Source organism: Kogia breviceps, chromosome 13 (genome assembly GCF_026419965.1).
Source record: "Kogia breviceps isolate mKogBre1 chromosome 13, mKogBre1 haplotype 1, whole genome shotgun sequence".
Lineage (NCBI taxonomy): Eukaryota > Metazoa > Chordata > Mammalia > Artiodactyla > Physeteridae > Kogia > Kogia breviceps.
In genome coordinates, this window is record NC_081322.1 from 87,870,957 (window position 1) to 87,896,623 (window position 25,667).

Genomic DNA, 25,667 nt, shown 5'->3' on the forward strand with positions numbered 1-25,667 from the left:
GCATACTGCTGCTTATTATTATTATATTGCCATTCTTATTATGTCTTTAAATGACTAGAGCAATATTTCTCAATATTACATGTACGTAAAAATGGGGACAAATTGCCTTGCTAAACTATAACTATTTCTCTAGTTAGAGAAATAGTTTATATAACTTTTTCTCTAGTTAGAGAAATTTCTATAACTATTTCCATCACATTAGCAGTCAGTATGTTATTAAAAGATTCTTTGCTACTGAATATTTTATAATTTTCAGATGAGAGAAAATGTCTCTTAATTCTAACCTAATCCAAAAAAGTTATACAAATTTTAGTCTATTAAGAATCGTTAGTCATTATTTTAATTTTAGTTATTAATATATTAACAACATAAGGAAAAACAATATGAAAATGAATATATATATAACTGAATTGCCATGCTGTACACCTAAAACAAACATGATATTGTAAATTAATTATACTTCAATTAAAATGTTTTAATATTATGCTAATATATCATGTATACTAAATTAAATTTGACATTTAATTCCTTAATTTTCAGACCTTTAGCTCTAACAAATTTCTGAAGGTCTTTGTAAAGTCTTATTTTTTGGAGGAAACTTTAGTTGTTCTTAGCATAGCATAATCCATTTCAGCAGATTAAAATAAATGCTGACTAAGCATCAAGATACTGTATTTTGTTTGTCATGTATGTGTTTTGATGGTAGATGTTAAGGTTGCTCAACAGCATTTCCTGTTCCTCTCCTTTCAAGCACAAGGTTGTGGAAATTCACCACCATTTCAAGATTAGGTGTGGCCAAGTGACTTTACTGGTCAAGGAAAAGTGGGCAGAACTGACACGTCACTGAACTGCTAGTTCTGGACTCTCCGGCACATTCTTACCTTTGCATGTGGGAACAGGTTTTGGTCCTGAGGTGCCATAACATCAAAGCAGTCTGCAAGGCTGAGCTAACAAATGCATGGAGAGTAGCCAACTTGCATAGACTGTGGTGGTCAGAAGTACATTTTCTCTTAGCTAACTGAGATTATATAGGTGTTGTTACTGTAGCTTAACCTGGTCTATCCTTACAGAGTCTGAAAACACAATTAGGAGTCTCATTATTTTTATTTACAATCCTTAATGATGAAATAATTATGTGTTTGAAAAGTCATGCTGTAATTACCTGTGACAAAATAACCCGTTTTGAAAAGCATGAGGGTATTACCAGAAGTGTTCTAGTGATAGATTGAGATGTCCACAATGTCCATAAATGCATCTTTTATTTTTTAACTGAAAAAAAATTATTTTATGGGTTTTATTTCCTGACTTCAAATAGAAAATTTGAAAGAAATACATCAATGTAAAAAAACAGCCATACTAATCCTACTGATGTCTACGTATTTTGGTATGTTTTCTCATAGAATTTGCTTTTTATTTTCATTTTTCACATATAAGTTAAAATAGTTATTAACAACTACATAATGATAACTGACGACTCTGGAAATAGCTACATATTTCTCAAGTTCATTTCATTGTTCCCCAATTTATTAAACAATAACTATTATTTTATCTTGTCATTTGATATTGTAAGGAACATCGTTATGAAACAATTATTGTGCTGTGATATTCAGGACCCCAACAGAGTTGGAGGGAGCTATTATGTCACAACAAATGACCTTAAGTTGCTGCTCTATTATTGAAGGTACTTTGCTTTGGGCCCATGATCACAGTTCCTTCTTTTACTGTCAGGATCATAGAGCTATCATTATGCATCCTTGGGCAAGTTATTTCTCATCTAGGTTTCAGTTTTGCATTTTCAAATATTCCTACTTCATAAACTCCAGGAGAATATTAGCTGATAGTAATACAAGTAGTGAGTTTAGTACACAGTAGGTGCACAATAATTAGTAGTTCTTATGACAATTTTTGCTGTGGGCATTATCTACATTTAAGTTATAACTTCAGTTGTACCCTGACCTTTCAAACAGATGTGCAAACACAGTAGAATTTTGTGAAAAAACCTGAAGAAAAATACAAGCAAATCTTCCAGGGAATGGACACTGTGAAATTTATTTTGTGGCTCAGTGGTCATGGTTCTAATGAACGCTGCATTTTGAATAGGCAAGATTGATGACTGTATCCTTTTAATAAATGTGGGAGCTTTCATAGAATACAAAATTTAGAATCCTGGCTAAGTCATCCTTCAAATAATCCATGTCTGAATTCCACTTTTTCTCTCTTCCGCTGTAGTATGCATTTTTTTATGCCAAAACAATATATGCAATTATTAAAAACAGTAATTAAACAAAACAATAGCATTCATATTATATTAATAATAGTATTTGATGGCTGGATGAGTGGCATGACAGATTCAAATCTAGAGAATGCCCAAAGCCATCATCATTTATCTCAAAGGAACTTTATCTGAAAGATGGAGCTATAAAGAATCTGTAAGCTGGACCAGAAACTCAGGCTGAGGAGGCAGAGACAAACTCGAATACTCCCATATTATAGACAAAAATTCTCCCTTTTAACACAACCCCAAGATTTTGAACTTGTGTGGTGCAGGAAGGAAAAGCAAACTTCAAAAACTCTGAAGGAAAGAACTTTCAGGATAGAAAAGACAGAGCCCTGCTATGCTCTTTGCTAAAAACTAGAGCGTCCCATGCCTGGGAATAAGGCAGAGCTGAAAAGCAAGTTAATCTCTCATATACTTTGGGTGCTTAGAAGACAAAAACTCCATTATGTGAAGTGGTTTGCCATAAACATTCTACGGTTCTTTCCTGTAGGACACTTGAAACTAGAGGTAGACCAAGTTTAAGCAAAGCTTCACCCTAATTGCAGACAAGATGTATTACTAATTGTTCACAGATTCAGCTCCTCATCTTATCTGCCTAACAGAAAAAGAAATACACACTATCTGGGGAAGAATAATGACAAGGTCAATTACTAAATATTATGAGACAAAGGAAGAACTTTTGAGACAAAGAAAACAGCAAGAAAATAAAACCTATAGTCAAGAAAAAGAGTAAAAGAGAAGTAGATACACAGACAGTCTAACTGCTGAAATTAATAGATGATATCTTTACTTCAAATACATATTTTTTAATAAGAAGAGGACAAGGAAGTCATGGATCTTAAAAGGTGCAGAATGTTAACAGATAATTGCAATCTCTTAAACAAAAAGCAGATAATCTATAATTAATACAATATCAGAAAGTAAATGATCATGAAATAGATTTAATTAATGCAACAGAAGATAGGATTAGTATATTTGAAGACACGTAAATGGAAATTATCAAAATTGAAACCCATAGGTAACATTTAAAAAACATGATCAGAGTACAGAAGTATATAAAAATGTCAGGTTATTGATCGTATGTATAATTAAAGGACCAGAAAAAGAGGAGAGAAAAATTGGGGTGGAATTATTCTTAGAAGTGTAAAGGGAGATATATTTCCCACTGCTTATTGTTAGTATACTAAAATACATTGATTTTTATATAATGAACTTGTAACATCTGATTCTGCTAGATACACATTTTTATTTCTGGTAGCTGTTTTGTGCATTTGTTAGGATAGTCTACACATATGTATGTACCACCAGTGAATAAAGAAAACTGATTTCTCTCTTTGTACTTGGTAAAGTTTGAGGTATTTTTCTTCCCATATTCCACTGAGAACTCAAGTACAATATGAATAGAAGTAGTGAAGAGAGACATCATGTCTTGTCTTAATATAGAAGAAAACATTCTTTTACTCATAAGTATAATGTTGTTATAGGATTTTGGTAGATAGCTTTTATCAGGTTAAGGGTGTTTCTTTATATTATTACCTTTTTGAGAATTTTTATGATGAATTCATTTAAAATTTTGTCAGATGTGTTTTTTTTTAATCTATTCACTCATTATATTTTTCTCCTATATGCTCTTAATTTGGTGAATTGCCTTTATTGAGTTTTTAAAAAATATATTGAACAAACCTTGCATTCCTATGATAAACTTCCTTAATTATAACATATTGTCCATTTCATGTATCACCGGTTTTTATTTTCTAACATTTTGTTAAGGAGTTTTGCTTTTATATAATTAGTGATGTTGGTTTAAAATCTTTTTGCAATACCTTTATCTGGTTTTGGAAGCAAGGTTATACTTGTCTTATAAAATGTGTTGAGAAGTGTCCCTTCTGCTTCCATTTTCTGAAAAAATGATTGTATAGACTAACATTTTTTTCTCCCTAAATGTTTGATATAATTCACACTCACTGACATCTTAGGCTGAAATTTATTTTGTAGGAAAAAAAATACTTACACAATTTTAATAGAAATAGGGGGATGTATTAATAGATATCAGACTTTAATAGTCTATTGGATAACTTATGTTTTTATATCAATAGTGATATAAAAGAGACAGTAGTTGCATGGAGGACAGGAGTGGATGGAGATTAACTGGCAAAGTAAAGTTTTTAGGAAAATGGAAATGTTTTGTATCTTGATTATGGTGGCAGTTACAGTATTTTTCAAAATTCAGTGAACTATACAATCACTATGTATATATGTTTTATATAAAGTTGATTAAAAATAAAAATGAGAAATATAATTTAAGTTTGCTCTTGAATATCATTTTGCTTCCTCATCCTAGAAATTAGGAAGCTCAGACCCCTCCTTTTATTACAAACTGTTTCTGTTCCTTTTAGTCCAAGCTACTTGTGGAGTTTTCTTTCATACCAGCTTCTTAAATCCTTTCTGGGTTTCCTATGAATATAATAGGGACTTATACCATGCTCCAAAAGGACCATCCATAAATGTTTTTGAGTCATGTCCTTTTATATGTTGGTCCTTGTGTGAGACAGTCGTAGCACAGAGCACTGATGATTCTTAGAAGCACTTTGTCAATTTTAGCTGATTTCTACTTCCACTTCCTTAAATCTCTCTGAATCTTTGAAAGTGGATCTTATAGCCACATCTTGATGTCATCTATCCTCTGATGTCTTTTATTGCTTAAAGACTCTCTTAAGGATGAAGCCCCATTAAAAAAAATAATTCTTCAACCATATACCCCGTCTTTTATAGTGCCACTAAATTCTGCTTACAAACTGAACACAAGTGAAGAAAGGAATTTTTTAAACAAACACAGTTAGGAATTTCAAAGAGGTCATGGGAATTGCAGTGTGAATCCCCAAGGAAAAAATAAGCAGGAACTTGTCTGTACATCTGCCCTGCTTTTACCATCCCATCGTTGCCTTTGCTGTAACTCTTTAAACAAGAGGGATAGCTCTTAAACTCTTAAACAGAGGGTACAATTCTTCTCCGTGAAAAATCTGCTTTCATAAAGGAGAATGACTTAGAACAGTTCCGATGAAGAAGATTAAGAGAACAAAAACACTTTGAAATAAATACATTCTAGACTGCTTTCTAGAGGTTCCATGAACCTCTTTGGGACATTTTGGTTTCTTAATTCTATCTCCTTTTTTGACATTCTCACTCTACATCTCTCCTCTCTCCTGTAACCTCTCATCCACCAAAATGTTTCAGTGCAGGAACAAGGGATTATTTCACCAAAGCCAGGGACTCCTGACGAACTGGAAAATAACATAACGCTGGAACTTCTTTGTGAAAGAGTACTAACAATATTTTATATTTTCTGCCTACGTGGTTTAGAATTTATATCATACCAGAACAACTTTACATTATCTCTATTCTTCAATTAGTAAATTCTAAAGAATACGACACAAGTATCAATTAAGCAACACTGAACCAAGTCACATAATTAGAATAGAGGAGAAATAAAGACTAGTTATTAATCTGGTTCAGGTATGAGTAAAGTATGTGGTGAAGGGAAATGCCATGATGATGTAAGTAATTAAGAATAGGAGGGACAAGTAGATAAAGAAACATTTTAATTTTATTTTTTCTTTGTACCTCTCTTTCTCTCTTCCTTTCCTTCCTTCCAGGGAGAGGTCACAGAGATGAGATAGATGAGCATAAATCAATGGCGCTGGCTCCTTGGTGGTCTGAGTCAATCCATCAGACAGACTGGTGGCAGTCACTCAGCCTCCACAGTCACCACCGCCCATGCTGGCACTTGTCACATTTAGAATTCATTTGCATAGCTGGGTAGCACTCCCTGTGGAGTTACATTGAGCGATTTTGCAGCTGCGACAGCTTGAAATAGAAAAGCTAATGCAACAAACTATTGGCTTCCTCAGTTCCTTCTCTTCCTAAACCCTAACTGGGAATTCTTGACATAGAAAGGGTGAAGATCATTTAAAATAGAAGGAGAAAAAAGTGTGTACATTTCTCAGGTATTTTGTGTAAAATATTATCAGGTATCCTCCATTTCTAATTTATCATTCCTTGGCTCTAGTTTCTGCATTCACCTCTGACTATACTTACCTACTTTACTTTATTGATTGAAAAGAAGAATAGTACTGTTGGATTCACTAATATGTATCTTCCCTTTGCCTTGTGGAAAGAGAAAGACTTAAGTAACTTTACTGAAGTTTGAAAATACAGAAAAAAACTTTTTTTTCACTTCTATTTTTATATGTTTCCTTCTATTTGTATCTTTCTCCCTCTCTCTCTCTCTCTCTTTCTATCCCTCTCTCTAGCCCTATTTCTCTACACATACACAAACATGTACATACACATGCATATGGCACAATGCATTGTAAAACAGAGGGCTTTGATTGATTCTTCTGAATTAATTGAATTATAATGTCTTTTAAGAATATTATATGGAGAAAGTAAAATAACTTTTTCACACAGACCTCTGTACATTTGTCTATTAAATTTAACATTACATTACAATTTAAGCTATTATTCTATTGAAATATTAAAAATATTACACAATGAATTATCTCTCAGTGGAATTTCTCTTCACATAGACCAAATAATGGATTACATGTTAAACATATTCCCTTTAAAATAAGTAGGCTATGGCCATATATTCTAACTACTTTAGAATATATTCTCGCGATAAAGGAACTCGGGGGCAGTGGAAAATCAACTTTTCTCATTAAAAAGGAATCAGGACAAAAAGTGTATTGATTGGAAAAATCTGGGCTGGTGACAGATTAAAAATTTTGTTGAGTTTATTCCCTTCCTCTTTGTATCCAGAAAGATCTTCATTAAAATTTATTGATTCAACTAAATGAGTTTTATGTGAGATGCACTGACTTTTCCAAAAGCTAATATGATGCCTTAAAGTAACAATGCAAAGTCCTGTAACTAACTCTATGTTACTTCATGCCAAATGTCAGTTAAAACATCAGTATCTGAGAGGTTTCCATGAGAGTTCATTAAACTTTCTAGACTATTCTGGAGGATACACTGCTTATTGATAAATTTGTACCTTCATTGAGGCTGTTGGGTGTGTGTGGTGAGTACAGCAGCAGAAGTGGTGGTTGAACAAAGCTGCTGTAAGAAAAGAAAAAATCAGAGGGTTTCATAATGTTACACATGCATGTAGGTAGAGAACCTGACTGTATACAAAAGACTTTTCAGGACCCATGTAAGGAGAATATTTTACTCTGTTGATGATTCCTGCTAACTTTCAAAATCCCACCATGACTCCTGTTTTATCAGGATCTAGACAGCTTTCAGATTACAGGCACGTAGAGGTTCTTCCCCTATTACATCTCCAGGCCAGCTTCTCTGAAAGATGCCATCTGCTGATGCTGGCCAAGGGGAAAGCAGAACAGAACATCTGAGAACATCTGAGGACTGGCATGACAGAAATCTCTGTGACACATATTATTGGAGATTATGTGATAAGTCTTTGGTGTGTTTCCAAAATTGGGTTTGTATATTATCAGGTTTGGCTAAAACTAAAGCAAGAATTAGTTTCTAGGTCAACTAACGGAAAAAAAAAATTGTATGTAAATGTATCAAGATGGTCCTACCAGAAACTCCCACATAGTTATGTATTCCACTTATGTTTTCCCAAGTGGAGATTTTCTTCTTCAATTCAGTGCCTTATCTATTGATGATCATGTATGCTACTTATTGACCTCTTATTTTTTCATTGACACATATTATGTGATGTATTCATTATGTCAATCCTGAGAATTAAGCACTAATATCAGTCTTGTTATATAAATGAGTAATCTGGGAGAAATTAAAGCAACAATGAGAGGAGGAAGAGAGAAAGATAACTAACTCATTATTCCATGTATTAGGCAATGTAGAATATTTTTTTCTTTAATTTTGATTTTCTTTAACTCTCATAATCCAATGATGTATTACCTCCATTTTCCACCTGAGGATAAAAGGACTTGCCAAACGTTATACAAGTAACTGGTGGAAACAGTACTGTCCTTGGAGACAAAGAGGAACCAGTGCCTCAGAAGACTCCACTGTGGTCCTTCTCTGACCACATCTCTGTGCACAGGCAGGGAGTCCTGAGCAGCAAAGGGACATGCCCACGAGAGCTATTACGCCCCTCTGTAGAACATGCTCAAGGACCCTGGACTCCTGAATCCCTGCCCAAATGGCCCCAGCTTAGTTCCATCAGCAGTATGGATGTTTTCTCCTCCCACGGGTAAGCCATACCACTCAGGATTTTTACCCCAGGTTCAAAAGGACTCAGCTTGGTTGTGCGGGTGGTGTGTCCGTGTCCACGTGTCCATGTAGATCAGACTCCTCATGATGCTGCATAGAGTTGGAGGCAAGAAGAGGGAGTGTTAGCTTAGAAACTGGGGAGAACTCTGAGTCTCAATGTACTTCTAGCCTTCCAGATTGTTATAAAAATATATTCGTCAAGGTAGGAGGAGAAAATATATTTTATTTAACATCCTCATAGCTTTACTTGCAATACTTAGATATGTTACACGTGGATTTGGGGGGCCTCAGAAATGGTCGGGGTGGAACTTTGTGTGAGAACCGGGTTTCAAACCCAAATCTCTTAAATTCCAATTTCTAAGCCCTTAACCAGTAAACCAGATCTTCTCTCTCTTCTCCCTTTGTGGGAGAAGTCATGTAAAATCCTTATAGATTCAATCAACATTTTTTAAAATTTTTTACCTATTTTAAAGACAGGAATTCTTTCGAACTTGCTAAAGACTGAATATCTGTGTCCCTTCAAAACTCATATTTTGAAATTCTAACCCCCAATGTGGTGGGTTTGGGAGGTGTGGTCTTTGAGGGGTGTTCAAGTCATGCTGGCAGAGCCCTCATGAGTGGGATTAGCGCCCTTATAAAAGAGACCCCAAGGAGATCCCTCCCCCTTGTGCTTTGTGAAGACACAGCAAGAAGACAGCCATCTCGACCAGGAAGCTGGCTCTCACCAGACACTGAATCTGCCAGCATATTCATCTCAGACTTCCTCTGACCCTAGAACTCTGAGAAATAAATTTCTATTTTTTTATAAGCCACTCAGTCTATGGTAGTTTATTATAATGTCCTGGATGGACCAAGACAGCATCCTTCTCTGATTTGTGGTCATAGAAGAAAAGCTTTCAGAGTTTCATCATTAAGTATAATGTTAATTAATTTTTGTTTTGCTTTGTTTTGTTTTGTTTGGGTAGATCCTTTCATTGGGTTGAGGAAGTTTGCTTCTACTCCTAGCTTTTTCAGCATTTTTTTTTCATAAAAGTGTTGGATTTTGTCAAATGATTTTTTCTGTGTCTGTTATGATTGTGTTTATGTTTCTTTTTTATTAATACGGTATATTATATGGATTAAGTTTTGGATATTAAGCCATCCTTAGAATACTGTGGTAAATTCCATTTGGTCATGATGTATAATCCTTTTCATATGCTAGTTTCACTTCTCTAGAAATTTGTTGAGGTATTTTGCATCAATATTCTTGTAATATTTTGCCGTCAGATAAAACTGGTCTCATAAAATGAGTTAGAAAGTGTTTTCTTCCTCTGGATTAGTGTTAATTCTTTAAATAATCATTATACTTCACCAGCAAACTCATGTGGATTTGGATTGTTCTTTGTGGGAAAATTGTTTTGAATACTCAATCTGTATAATTGTTATGGATCTATTCGGTTTTTCTATGTCTTCTGAGTCAGTTTTGGCATCTTTTTAGGAATTTACCCACTTCATCTGTGTTATATAATTTGTTGATATACATTTGTTCAGAGTAGCTCCTTATGATCTTTATATCTGTAAATCCAATTGTAATTTTCCCTTTTTCATTCCAGATTTTAATCATTTGAATCTTCCATCTTTTTCTCTTGGTCACTCTTGCTAAAGACATCAATTTAGTTGGTATTTTAAAATTTTAGTTTTCTTAATTTTCTCTCTTGTTTTTACTATTTTGTAGATATGGTTTATATCTACAATGAGTTGGCCTTAAGTAAAGGAGATTATCCTCAATAAGGTGGGTAAGCCTCATCCAATCAGTTGGAGGCCCTAAGAGCAATAGCTAAGGTTTCCCTGAGAAGAAATTCTGCCTCAAGACTGAAGCACCAAATTCTGCCTAAATTTCCAGCCCGTGAGCTGCGCTGCAGGTTACAGACTTCAGTCCTCATAATCATGTGAGCCAAGTTTGTTTTTTAATTATGTATAGATAGATAGATAAAATGTGTAGTGTATAATACATATGTATGTATATATATAATGTATAATTTGTGTGTGTGTGTGTATATATATATATATATATATATATATATATATATACAGTTATTCTGTCTGGGTCTCACTGAATTTCCTAAATATGTAAATTGGTATCTTTAAACAAATCTGGAAATGTGGGAATCACTACTTCCTATTTGTCCTCCTCCCTTCTTCTCTCTATTATTCTAACTGGAGTTCTGATATGGTGCTAGTAGGTCTCACACTATCCTATGTATCTTTTTAACTATTTAAAAGGTAGGGAATTCCCTGGATGTCCAGTGGTTAGGGCTCAGAGCTTTCATTGCCATGGACCCGGGTTTGACCCCTGGTGGGGGAACTAAGATCTTGCAAGCCTCATGGCATGGCCAAAAGAAAAAAAATGTAGCCCCTCTCTTCTACAGAGCATTTCCTGTATAATTTCTTCAAACTATCGATATAATTTTTTCACGTCTATCTCTAATTCTGTCTTAAGTTATGTTTATTTTGGTGAATAGCCACTTAATTTCTATTATAATTTCCATTCTAGAGTTTCTGTTTATTTCATATTTAAATTTATTTTGTGTATTATATTCCCTTTTCCTTCATTATATTTTTAGTCAATTTTGTTTCTTTAAGTACATCAAATAGGTTTACTTTATATATTAAATATGATAGTTCTAATATTGATAGTCACTGTATGTCTATATCTGTGATTTTTCCTGATAAACCAAAATAATTGTGGGTTCTTTCATTTTGTATTTAAAAGATTTGGTTTGAGAGCATTTTATTCTTATCAGTAAGAAACTTTGAGCCCTGGATGTAAAATGTGTTTCTTCTGAATGTGTGTGTGTTTCTCTCTCCTTGTACTGTAGGTGCACAGAATCTCTTTCACCTCTTTTTTTCTTCTTCAGGGAGCTAGGAGGCACTACTACATCCAAAATTGACATAAACTAAATGTGTAGTTCTCATGCGAATTCTAGATTTTCCTGTTTTATCTTCTGAATGAGCTACCTATCAGAGGCCCTTACGTAGACAAGGTTTCCTTCAATTCAATTTCTCTCCCTACTCAGGGACTTGGAGCTGCCTCCTGCAATGGCTCCTTAAATTTGTGTTTTAAGCCAACAGAAATTGCCATATACTCGTTGAGAAATGTTGACTCCAGGGAGTTTTGCTCTGTAGATTCATGACATTTTTTTTTTTTCTGACTAGAATATTATATGCAAGAATCTTTAAATCTTTGCTTCAAATTTTAACTCATTAGAAATGAATTTAATCTACTATTCATTGACAGCTAATATGTTCTTGATATTTATGGAATGGAATGCAGTTTTATCTCATATAAGAATATATTTAATTTATTTAACAAGATACTTTTTATATTATATATACATGTACCCACACACGACTATTGTAAGGGAAAGTTATATTAACATTACTAGTTAACATATATTTCATAATGACTTAGAATGTTTTAAACATTAAAATATGGAATGTGTATTTTAAATTATGTTACTCTCCCACTGGGCTTAGTGACATAGGGTGTAACTAATAATCTGTATAATATGAATATTTATATACACACATAATCATACATATTTAAATGTGGTGCTTCCTCTGATTATTCTAACTCTGAGTGAATTAGAATACCTTACCATAATAAGGAACTTGACTCTTTATGGAGACTATAGTGAGAATTCATTATATTACTTGTGAAACACTCATGAGAAAACCTTTTTGTCAAGAATTTCACATCGATTCTAGTTACACATTCACCACGTTCAACCCAGAAACATTATTTCTTTGGAACAACATTCGAGAAGAAGCCCCTGGGAAATACAAAAGGCAAGTGATAAATTTTAAAGAATTGCTTTAAAAATGTGTGCAAGTGAGGGCTTTGTTTGATTGCCGAGTTTCTGGAGGCTCCATGCATTTTCCGTAGGAGGCCCTGGTAGGATTTGGTTCCGTTCTGAGTGAAATCTGGGGATAATTTGAGTATAGAACAAAGGAGAGAATACAATAACCAGAATCCAAATGCAGAGTTGGTTTTAAGATTTCCTCCTGGGATTTTAGACTCTGTCTGAGTTGAAGTGCATGTCTAAGCCACTCACCCGTCACAGCAGCGCGCCGGTCACCAAACACTCGTCCCAGCCATCACTCACGACGCTACGTCACACATCCATCCCACGAGCAGGGGAAAGACAGGACTCTAAACATTTGGAACATGGAGAAAGGGGGGAAAACCACTTTGGTTTTTCAGGAAGGTGAGGGCTAGTCTAATGATGAAAAGATCTTGAAAGGTGTTATATCTGATATACGACTAAACTCACGGTAGTATATTTTTAAATGTAATTGTCCTTTCTTTGAAATACCATAAATTCTACATGTTAACACATGCTAACAGATAGAGGACTTTTACATTTACTTTTGCTGTTCAGCTTAGGATATGCCTTTCAATGACTGGGGAATTGCACTGCAGGAAAGAGAACTTCATCTCCCTCCATAAAAGCCACAAATGTCAGGTTTCATTTCTCAGGCTCTCTTGCAGGCAAGCAGGGCACATGACCTGGAATTCCTCAACTGGACACGCTGACCCCATACTTTCAATCATAAGCGACGTAAACTAAGCGGAGCCCATTCTTGCTACGGGTGGTAATGGCAGCCGCAGTTTCCTCCAGGTACTAGAAGTAACGAGAGGATAGATCTATACTGTGTTGTCCACTGTTGGTGGGGTGCATTTAGAAGAAAGTTAGGTCTGCAGCCAGTATTTCACTCACTTGGTTTTGAGCATTATTTCTCCCTTTGTAGCCTCCAAATTCTGTTCATTAGATTTCCAAGAGGATTTGTGAATCACTTAATATACTTTGAATACATTCCTCTTCAGGTTAAATTATTCATACTTTATTTGTTGCCTTCAATCAAATATTTCATATAAAAAGTGATAGGTAATACCGCTTACTTTGTTCTTTAGTATTTCATTGAGAAAATCATGTAGAACAATATCAACGTTCTTTAGCTATTCGATTATGACTTTGCAGGGTCATTACGATTTTGGCTAACTTTTTCTGAAGGCAAACTACGTTAAGTACTGTGCTAAGAGTTTTATATGCAACGTTTTCTGCAATACTCAATGACCACACAAGGTAGGTACTACTCTTACCTTCCTCTTACAGGTATGAAAACCGAGTCAAAGATAGACAATAACTTGACCAAAGCTACACAAATGTTGCCAATATGACAGCTTTCATGTGTTTTCCACTGTCATAACTTCAGGGATCCTATTCAGATCAAGCTATAGCTCATAGTGCAAACACTGCCTTATATTCAGTTTGCTCTTCCATTATGTGCCGATCTTATATCAGTAATTGTGCTCAGAGCTAGAAATACAAACATTAATTATGCAATATTCTTATCTTTGTTTTGTCTTCTAGATAATAAACAATGTAAATTAATAACTATTGTACCTTATGAAAATTTTATAATAGTGAGATTTATAAAGTATATGGAAACTCAAATAAGGGCACAATTATTTCTCCATACTAGTGTCAGGAAAAGCTGTGGAGCAGAGAAGACAAGGACTGCTCCCTTGTGCATATATGGCATAAGGTGTTAGGCACAGTTCTGTTGGTGTTATCTGTAGGCTGAAAGGGTAAGGTATGAGGGCTCTACAAAAACACCATAATTAATATGACTATAGCCTCCTATTGAGTAGCTCCAATTTTCTATTTTTTCTGTTATAACAGCATTTTGATAAATATGTAATATGCAGCAATACATATTTTATCAGTGAGTAATATCATGGAAGGATATTGAGTTCCTTGTGAAAGAAAAATCATAGATATTATATTATTAATATTATTTTGATCCCAAGACTATTCCATAAGCAGAGTCCAGTAGTTCGGTAACTTTCTTCCCTATGTATTAAAGGACCTGAAGTCATAAAAAGGGAATGAGAAGTTACTGAATCACACTTGGAAAGTAGTCAGTTTTTAACTATGTTCTCTTTTTTTGGAGAGGAGGTATTTCCTCCTTCTTTGGAGCTTTCCCATAAGAATGCCTCTTCAAAAGAAGAGGTAATATTCCAATAATATACATGGGTATAGGGGACAATTCTTTCTATGTGTTTTGTTAAACTGGTATAGGAAAAATGACAATTTCTTTTGATCAACAATTTGGGCTAAAACTCAGAATTTTCCATTCTCACATCTCTGATGATATCTGCTTTTCTTATGGAAAGCAGTTGATATAAAGCATTGCAGTGGCTTTGCTAAAGGTAACATCCTCTGCCCTATGACTTAGGTAAGCCTCGGGACGCCACCCTGTTTCCCTTTGACAAGGCCAGAAACACACTCCAAATTCCCGTTCTTTTCCTTATAAATGATTAGCCGAACTGTCTATCCCCACTGATCAATGGGCACAAAAAGCTTTGAACCAAACTTTCGTTAAGACTCCCTGGAACTTTGGCTGACTCAGCCCAAGCCAGCATAATACCCCTCCTGAGGTGTCCTCCAGGAAAATAGGCTGACCTCAGTAAAACACCCATCTTGCTAGAACACAAAAGTTGAGGGAATTTCTTAACCTTTTCTCTTTTCCAGGATCACAAGGCTCAGGTAGAATTCAACATTGTCAAGAGTTAGAAATAGTTGAGCACGATACACCCAAGTGATTTTTTTTTTTTTTTTTTTTTGCAATACGCGGGCCTCTCACCGTTGTGGCCTCTCCCATTGTGGAGCACAGGCTCCGGACGCGCAGGCGCAGCGGCCACGGCTCACGGGCTTAGTTGCTCCGCGGCACGTGGGATCTTCCCGGACCGGGGCACGAACCCGCGTCCCCTGCGTCGGCAGGCGGACTCTCAACCACTGCGCCACCAGGGAAGCCCCGAAGTGATTTTTAAACCAAGTGGCAGAAGCAGTTTAATGGAGAGCTATAATCTCTCAAACAAATCATACTGGGGAAAATGGACATCTGTAGGCAAAACGAACAAACAACAATCTTCATTAAATATTACACTTTCTTTAAAACACTGACCCATAGATCCAAATGTAAAAGGCATAAGTATAATTTTGGAAAACACTGGAGAAGACCATTGTGACCTAAGATTCGGCAGGTTCTTAGATATGAACACCAAAAAGCACAGTCCATTAAAAACATAATCAATAAGTTGTACTTTCACCAAAATTAAAATCATTTGCTTTGTGAAAGACCTTGTTAAGAGGATGAAAAGGCAAGCCACAGACTGGGAGAAAAATATCAGCCAATCACATAACTGACAAAAGACTTGTTTCCATAATTATAAAGTATTTTCTAAATGATACGGTAAGAAAACAATTCAGTTAGAACATGAGCAAAACACCTGAAAGACATCAGGGAAGAGGATATGGAGAGCAAATATTCACATGAAAGTTGCTGACATCATTGTGCATCAGGGAGATGCAAATTAAAACCATGACGAGATACCACACAATACAAAGTTCTGATGAGGACGCAGAGCAACTAGATCTCAATGCATTGCTTGGGAGAGTGTGAAATCATTGCACCTACTCTGGAAACAGTTTGGCAATTTCCTACTGAGTTGAATAGGTACTATATGATCCAGCAATTACTTTCTTGGGAATTTATAATAGAAAAATGAAAATATCTCTACTTAACACTTGCAGCTCAAAGCTGAGCAAGATGTGATCTGCCCATATAATATACAGTTACAATCTGACTCAACAAGTAGGTAATGGACACACAAATGTCAAAACAATTGTTAAAGGTAGTATTATTCATCATAGTTAAAAACTAAACCCGAATTTCCACTGAATGATGCACAAATAAATAGAATATGGTGTAGAAATATAACAGAATACTTTTCAGAAATAAAAAAAGAATGAAACTCTGTGGCATGCTAAAATATGAACGTTGATGCCATTATTTTTTAAGTGAAAGAAACCAGCACCAGAAGATCACATATCGTGTGGTTCTATTTATAAGAAATATCTAGAAGAGAAAAATCTAGAGAGACAGAATGTAGGAAGTAGATTCTTGATTGTCTGATGCTGTGTGAGCTTTTTGGGTGGGGAAATGGGGAATGACTATGATGGGTATGAGATTTCTTTTTGGGGTGAAAATGTTTTCAAATTAGATTGTGGTGATGTTTGCACAATTCTGGGAATATTCTAAAATACACTGAATGGTATACTCCAAACAAACTTGAAGCCATGTCAATTCTATCGCTTGTAAAGCCATTTAAAACACTTTATATACTTTATCATTTAATTTTTATAACAGTCTGTAAATGACAAAATCATAATGATGGAGAAAATTCCATAGTTGCCAGGGTGTAGGATTGGGAGGAGAGACAATATATTAGTGTTGTACCAATGTCAAATTGCTGTTTTTGATAATGTACAGTGGTTTTGTACAATGCTATCATCCAAGGAAGCTTGGTCAAAGGCATATGGGAATGCTACTCTTTTTGCAGCTTCTCTTGAATTTAAACTATTTCAAATTTTAAAGTTTCTAAAAAGCTAAGTCTTTAAGAGAGAGAATCTTATTTTAGAGAAGGAAACTTTCAGACATATTCTGTGCTAAAATTGTTTTAAATCAAAATCCAGTTGAACAAGTATATTAATGATATTTCAGTATGTTAGTTCTTTTCTTTCACAACTTAAGCCTTGTGGTTGGTTCAGCTCTGTCCACACGTTGATCTGTTTGAGCTTTAAAGTTTTCAGCTTCAGAGAACATTGCCTTCAACATTTAGAGAAATATTCAGTCAGAAATCCTGCAGGTTCATGGAAAGAATACGACATATTTAGTCACACAATCTTTAGTTTAAAGTAAATTAATAAAAAGGAAAATATGTAACTCCTGCTCTTAACTCCATAAAAAAAGGAGAGATTAAGCGGCCTGAGCAACAGGGTTTTAGCAATAGAGCATTTCTTGTGTATTGTCCCCCCAGGATATTTTTTAAAACAAAGAAATTGGTCAGCTCACACATGCATTTTCTTCATTAGAACTTTATGCTGATTTATTGATTAGTCCTTCACTGCATCTATGTGATCATGTGAATCTGAAGGAAAAAAAAAAAAGGAAAGAGACTCAAAAGAGATACCTGCTGAGCCTGCCAATACAAAAGCATCTTTGACAGCTACAAGACAAAACAGCTCCGCTGTCGGAAAGACTTTGACGGAATTAAGTGAACCACATTGACAGGATATCATGGAAGCATCTGGTGGGTTGTTTCAGATGAGCGCTCTCATTTCCTTGTCAATGTTCCTATGTGTGATGCATTTTGTGGACTGTCTTGGTTTCTCACAGCTCCTATGAGAAACAGGGGAAGCAGGGGATGGTACCTTTAGCAAAGCCACTATTCGGGTTTATATCAGCTGCCTTCCATAGGAAATGTGATCATCAGAGATGTGACAATGGAAAATTCTGGGTTTTAGCCTAAATTGATGGTCAAAAGAAATTTCCACTGCTCCTGTGCCAGTTTAGCAAAACAGGCAGAAGGACACTTTCCTTACACACATACTTTTGGAATATTGTCTCTTTTTTTACAGGGGTATTGTTACAGAAAATGTCTTATGTTTGCTCCAAAAAAAGGAGAACATAAGTGAAGACTGACTACTCTCCAAGTGTGAATTTTTTGAATACTTACCTCACTCCCTGTTTTGACTGACTTTCTGGTCCTTCGATACAAAGAGAAGTAATATTTACTGAACTACTAGACTCTGCTTCATGGTATCACAGGATCAGAATGATATTTAATATTAAAAATTTTGGAATAAGTTAAATATTCTATGACATTTTTCACTGATCAGTTATTTATTACAGCATATTACATAGTTATCAAAATGCTTTTTATAAAAGAAAAAATTAAAACATTGGAACTACTCAATAGGAGAGACCCGTTATACTAATTATATTGTATCCATAATATTGCATCGCTCTAAAAATGAGGTAAATATCCATGTGCTAATATGGAAAATTTCCATGCCATGATTTCAGACAAAGCAGAGATAAATAAATATCATCCCTTTTCTCTAAGTAAGCAAGAAAATATAAGGGCTTCTTGCTTTTTCATTTTTTTCCAGGAAAAGTCATAAGAAAATGAAAACAGTGATCATCTTTAGGGAAATAAACTGGGAGTTGGGATAAGGTTATTTCTTTCATATTAAATTTCACTCCTTTGTAAGTGGTTTAAATATTTTAACTGTATATGAGTGGTACTCTTTTATGTTACCTAGTGTTACCTATGGACTTCTATTCATTCATTGTATTCTCTTTCTTAAAACAAATAAACAGTAATAAGACCAGCAAGCCTGTTTGCTTTATAGATTTGGAAGGTTCTGTCTGTCTTATTCACTGTTCCTTGTGCCTGGTATATATTAGGAACTCAATAAATGTTCACTTCATAAATAAACAACAAAAATGAATAAGTATATTTAATATGACATTGATGTTAAAATAACAGATCTATTTAAATGTGAAATACACCGATTAAATTACACTTATTTTTAGCATGTATTTTCTTCCAAATATTTACTCTGCCTGATAAGAAGGGACAATATACCCATTAATGAAATATTTTTAATGCTGAAATCATTATGAAGTGAGTCGTTCACTCAGTCAATAAATATTTACTAACACCAGCATGATTTAGAGGAACTAAATAAAGTGGTAGGCATACACAAATATGTATATGAACTTTAAATTATCATATGAATACAATCCTAAATGTAATTCGGGATAAAAATTTGTAACAGAGTGAGAATTCATTTAAATTGGCCTTTCCAGCAAAGTCTTCCTGATTGAACTATACACAGACTTAAATCTAGAGTCTACCTTTATACATAGGGAAGACCTTTCAAAGCCAAGCCAATTTTGGTTGAGAACAAAAGAGCTAAGCATACTGCATGTACCTGAGATGGTGAGCAGGGCTGGTAAAATGAGCTGGGGAGGGTAGCACCAGAGAGATCACAGAGGCCAATTCAGACACAGAGTTGCAGGACACGGGAGAATTCATTCTTTGGTCTAAGAGCAATCAGAAGCCATGGAAAAGTTTTAAGAATGGGCATAATTTGTCAAATGTTTTCTCTATATTTATTGATACAATCATGTGGGGTTTTATTCCTTAGACTGGTAATATAATGGGTTATATAATTGATTTTTGAATGTTGAAAAGTTTAACATTTTGGAAAGAAACCTGACTTTTTAGTGGCATATTATTCTTTAGGTATCTATCTATCTACCCCTCTATCTATCTAAATTTATACCAATATAAATCTATATCAGTCTATCTATACATATATAACTGGATTTGATTTGCTAACGTTTTGCTGAGGATTTTTATGTCTAAGCTCTTGCAGGATAATATTCTGTAGTTTTCTTTTTTGTACTTTCTTTGTCTATTTTTAAGATCAGGGCAAAGCTGGTGTCATAAAATTAGTTGAGAAATGTTCATTCCTATTCTATCTCTGGTACAGACTGTGTAAAAGAATTGTTATTTCCTCTTTTATGTTTGGTAGGATTAAACCTTCTTGAGGGAGTTTGGTGATGTGTAGTTGTCAAGGAATTGATCCATTTTATCCAAGTTGTCAAATTCATGTGCTGATGTGTATTTGCAGTATTCCTCTGTGATTCTTCTAAAGTCTCTGGGGTCTCTTGTGATAACCCTTCTATATGACTCCTGATATTAGCCATTTGTGTCTCCTCTTTTTTTCTTGTCAGTTTTGATACAAGTTTACCATTTTATTGATATTTTCAAAAATGCAGCTTTTGGTATGATTGATTTTTCTATTATTTTTGTTTTTAAGTTCATTGATTTCTGCTCTATCTTAATTATTTCCTTTCTTCTATTTGTTTTAGGTTTATTTTGTTATCCACTTTCTGGTTTCTTGAAGTGAAAGATGAGATTATTAATTTGAAGCATTTCCATTGTCTTTTACATGAATTTTAAAATAAGAAGATATGTCGTTCTTATTGCCCACACTTACCAATTCTAGTGCTCTTAAATCCTTTGTATAGATCCACATTTCTATCTGGTGTAACTTTCTTTTTACTGAATGACTTCCTTTAATATTTCTTTGATTGCTGGTGATGAATTTTTTCATCTTTTGTATATCAAAAAAATAATTTCACCCTGATTTAAAAAATTAACTGGGTATAGAATTCTGTTTTTCTTCTTATTTTACTATGAACGTGCTCATCCACAGTTTTCTAACTAAGATTGTTTTTGATGAGAAGTCTCCTGTAGTACTTTACTTTTTCTTCTGTACATAGGTCTTTTTGGACAATTTTTTTAAAATAATCTTTCCCAGGCTTTAAACAATTTTATTATGATCAGCCTTGTATTTTTCTTCATGTTTCAGCTGCTTATGGTTCATTGAATTTTTTGGATCTGTGTATTTATAGCTTTTATTAAATTTGGGAAAAAATTGGCTTTATTTCTCCATGTATTTTTCTGCATCGCCCTTTACTAAGATTCCAATTATACATGTATTTGGCCTCTTGATGACTCATATCTTATTGATTCTCTGTACATTTTTTTCTCACTGTATTTTTTGGGGGATTTTTTCTTCTGCTACATCCTAAATTCATTTGTCTTTTTGTCTTCAATGTTTAATATGCTGTTAATCCCACTCAATATATATTTTATATGATACATTATGTATTTAATCTCCAGAATTTTGATTTGAGTATTTTGGGCATGCATATCTATCTTCACCATGCTCATAATTTCCTCTACTTTCTTCAATATGTAGAATATATTCAAAATAACTTCTTCAATGTCTTTGCCTACTAATTGCATTTTCTGTGCCATTTCACAGTCTGCTTCTATTGATTGATTATTCTCCTCATTATGGCTCATTTTTTTTTGCTTCATTGCATGCCTGATTTTTTATTAGATTCCCCAAGTACATTGTGAATTTTACTTTGTTAGGTAGTACATTCCCCCCAAATATCTTTTGCTATATTTGAGCTGTGTTCTAGGATTCAGTTAAGTTTCTTGAAATAGGCTGATCCTTTCTAGGTTTGATTCTAAACATTCTTAGTTGGGAGCAAAGCAGTGTCTAATCTAGAGCTAATTTGGCCACAGTACTAAAGCAATACCGTCTGAGCACTCTATTCAATGTACCGTGCATTAGCATACATCTTCTTACTCTGCCTGATGAGAACACACACTATTCTTACCCCAGTGTGAGATCTGGGGATAGTTCTTCCTGCTCATTTCTAGTTGTCTTTTCCCAACCTTGAGTACTGTTCAGTACCTAGGTAGTCTCAAGAAAACACATGCTCAAATCTCCAGATCTCTCTATATGGCTACCCCTTCTATAGTACTTTGCTTCATGATTTGTAGCTGCCTGGCCTCTCTGAATTATAAATTCTGATTCCTCAACTCACAGAGACAACTAGGTCATGCATGGGTTCCCTTTCCCTGTATTACAGCCTGGAAGTTCTCTGCAGAGAGTAAGCTGAATCAACTCCAGGGCTGACCTCATTCACTTCCCTTCATTTAGCGATCACTGTCTTATGAGGTCTATTTCCAATATCTGAAGACAATTTTAATATATATATTTTTTGATATCTTACTTGTTTAAGACAGGAGTCTAAATCCAATCCCTGATACTGTGTCATGACCTGAAGCAAAATTTATGGCATTCTTCTCTTAATCATTTTAACTTTGTCATATTTTCTCTATCTGGTAGAATCAGAGCATTATTTTCCATTAATCTTTATTTTTTTTTAAATTCTCTATTGCCTACACATCTTTTTTGAGGATTCAGAATCATCCTGTCAAGAATTCATCTCTGACCTCATACCCTTTACAACCCAACAAAAACACACACTCTCCATAGGATGCTAATCGATAGTAGTGAAGTTGGAAATTTAGTTGGATTTACAGTGCTTTCAGGTATGTCTTAATCATCATAAAAAGACCATTATTCAGGCAATCCTTGTTGCCTTAAAGATTCCTGCTTCTCTCCCATATTTCCCATCATATTATGCAAGCTCTTACCATAGGAAACAACCTCAAAGTATTGGGCTTCCAAATTAATTATATACTCTTTATCACATTATCAAGAGAAGGCATACATATTCTAATATTCACCACCTTTAAAAAGGGAAGAATAAAGAGGAAATCCAAAACAAACTGGAGTTAAGAATTGTCATAAATAAAAATTGAGATGGGGTGGGGTAGCTTTCACAGCTATTTGATAGCTGACTCATAACTGTGACACAGATGAGTAATGTGATTATTCCCAATTCCAGGCAACAAAAACTATATTACACCCCACAGGATCACAGATAGTTTTATTTTCTTTCTCTGAGTGAATTAATATACACTCCTTTTTCATAGAAAAATGTCCAAAGCTGTGCCCTTAACAGTTACACAACCAAGTATAGTGACTGTGACAGACAGTAAACATGCAGGTGGGTTTCAGCATAAATCAAAATGACATAGAAGAGGAAGGGAAAAGTGAACAAGACAGATGGAGTTTTCCCTCTTAAAGGGACCGAATGGTACTGAGTGGTATTCAGAAGACACACAGGGATGAGAGGCCCAGCTCCCATTGAGAGTGATGAGATCCCTTTTCCTCAATCCCTCCACCTTGTGCAGTAATCTGATGCTCTTTTATGCACATTAATGTGTTGGATAAATAAATAAGGTGAAAACACTGCATCTGCCACATTATTGTCTTCTTAAAATGACATTTTAAATTATCTTTATGACCCAAATTTAACTGTTCAAAATGTCTTGAGGAAAGCTGTCAAAACAAACGGCTATTCTTTAAAACTTTTAACTGCTTACACCACAGATATACTTGGAAATATGTATTTTTATTTATTTTTTTATTTTTTTTATTTTTATTTTATTTTTTTTTTTTGCGGTATGCGGGCCTCTCACTGTTGTGGCCTCTCCCGTTGCGGAGCACAGGCTCCGGACGCGCAGGCCCAGCGGCCATGGCTCACGGGCTTAGTTGCTCCACGGCATGTGGGATCTTCCCGGACCAGGGCACGAACCCGTGTCTCCTGCATCGGCAGGCGGATTCTCAACCACTGCGCCACCAGGGAAGCCCGGAAATATGTATTTTTAAAATACATTGAAATATTTTATTGTACGAGGAAAGTACGATGAAAGCAAAACAGATTCCATCTTATTATTTTTAACAAAGATAAAGAAAAAATGGAATTTTTTATGCATGGAGAAAAATAGCAGAGGACTTCAGCAAATGATAAAAACAAATTATGGGGCATGATGCCATCAAGATAATGACAGAGGTCATTCCTAACTTCAGTCCTCTCGACGTAATAAAGTCCACATATTACAAGCCCACAGCTGACATCATACTTAATGATAAAAGTCTAAAAACCTTTGCTCGTATCAGGAACAAGACAGAGATGCTTACTGGTATCACTCCTATTCCACATTGCACTGTAGGTTCTAGCCAGAAAAAGCAGACAAGAAAAAGAAATAAAAGGCATCCAGAAGAAAACTGATGGTCAGCAAATATTTTTGACTGAAAGGATGAAGAAAGATGTTGTTAAGAGCTGAATCTATTTCTCTTATTAATGGAGTCAAAAGGTAGTGCTGGCAAAGGCAGTGTTGTAAAAGCATGGATCATTATAGCAAAAGTGCAATTACCAGAAAGCTGGAAGATTAACATTAGGATACACCAGGTCTCAGTCACCTAGATAGATTAAAAAATAGATAATAAATGCACCTAAGTGAAAAAGGCCAAATATAATTGTGGAAGCCTGGAAAAATAATAGTTTCAAATTAGTCTAAAGCAATTTCTGAGCCTCTGGGCTCATTCATTTATGGGTGCTTTGCACATGGCATATGGTGAGCTTTAAAAAGATTCCAAAGTTCGAGCATTAATCTGCTTTATCCTTCAATATTCCAAATTTTTAAAAAAAGTTATTGACTTTACATTTAGTTTCATACAAGAAAATTTACTTAAATGCAAGTATATATAGCTTCAATTCAATTTATGTGCTTCTCTGTTTAAGAATGAAGTAGGGGGCTTCCCTGGTGGCGCAGTGGTTGAGAGTCCGCCTGCCGATGCAGGAGACACGGGTTCGTGCCCTGGTCCGGGAAGATCCCACATGCCGCGGAGCAGCTGAGCCCGTGAGCCATGGCCGCTGGGCCTGCGCGTCCGGAGCCTGTGCTCCGCAACGGGAGAGGCCACACAGTGAGAGGCCCGCATACCGCAAAAAAAAAAAAAAAAAAAAAAGAATGAAGTAGGGCTTCCCTGGTGGCGCAGTGGTGGAGAGTCTGCCTACCGATGCAGGGGACACGGGTTCGTGCCCCGGACCGGGAAGATCCCACATGCCGCGTAGCAGCTGGGTCCATGAGCGTCGCTGGGCCTGTGAGCCATGGCCGCTGAGTCTGCGCGTCCGGAGCCTGGGCTCCGCAACGGGAGAGGCCACAACAGTGAGAGGCCCTAGTACCGCAAAAAAAAAAAAAAAAAAAAAAAAGAATGAACTAAAATCCTAGTCAAGGGAATATTTACCTTGAATTTTTTTTCCTAATAGTAATGATGAATTGCACTGTGTCATCTATATTCCTGTGATTATATCACCTTTATAACACTTAATGTGCAACTACAAGACAGCAAGGTGAGAAGTGCAGGTGGTAGCTGTGTACAGAGGTTTTTTTTCTAACAGAACCTAACAGGGATTCAAAACACAGCCCTGGCCTCATAATCACCACTCTAATCTCCAGAGCTAACTGACTCAGACAATAAAGTCTACAGAAGATACTTGCTGAGCTATTAGGTTGATGAATGGGAAGTATTTCAGAATATGGCATCTTGTGAAAAATAATACAATAACACAAGTAGTTGTCCATCCCAGTGGTACCAATTTATAGCCAAAGCTAACTCAATAGCCTCTTTTTACCTAGAGGCCAAGCACTGCTGAGCTACTTCATTGCCAAAGAGACATAAAGCAAACACACCTAATATATAGCAATGTTGTAATAAGGCTAAAACAAAAGCAGATGTCAGGCAGAATTTCAAAGCTATCCTTTTACCTCCAGCATCAAAAGTAAAAGAGAAAGAAATAAGTGCATTAGAATAATCTCCTAAATTATCATTTTTATAAATTATTTATTTAATTGATATAAATAAATATCTGAAAGGAGATGACATGT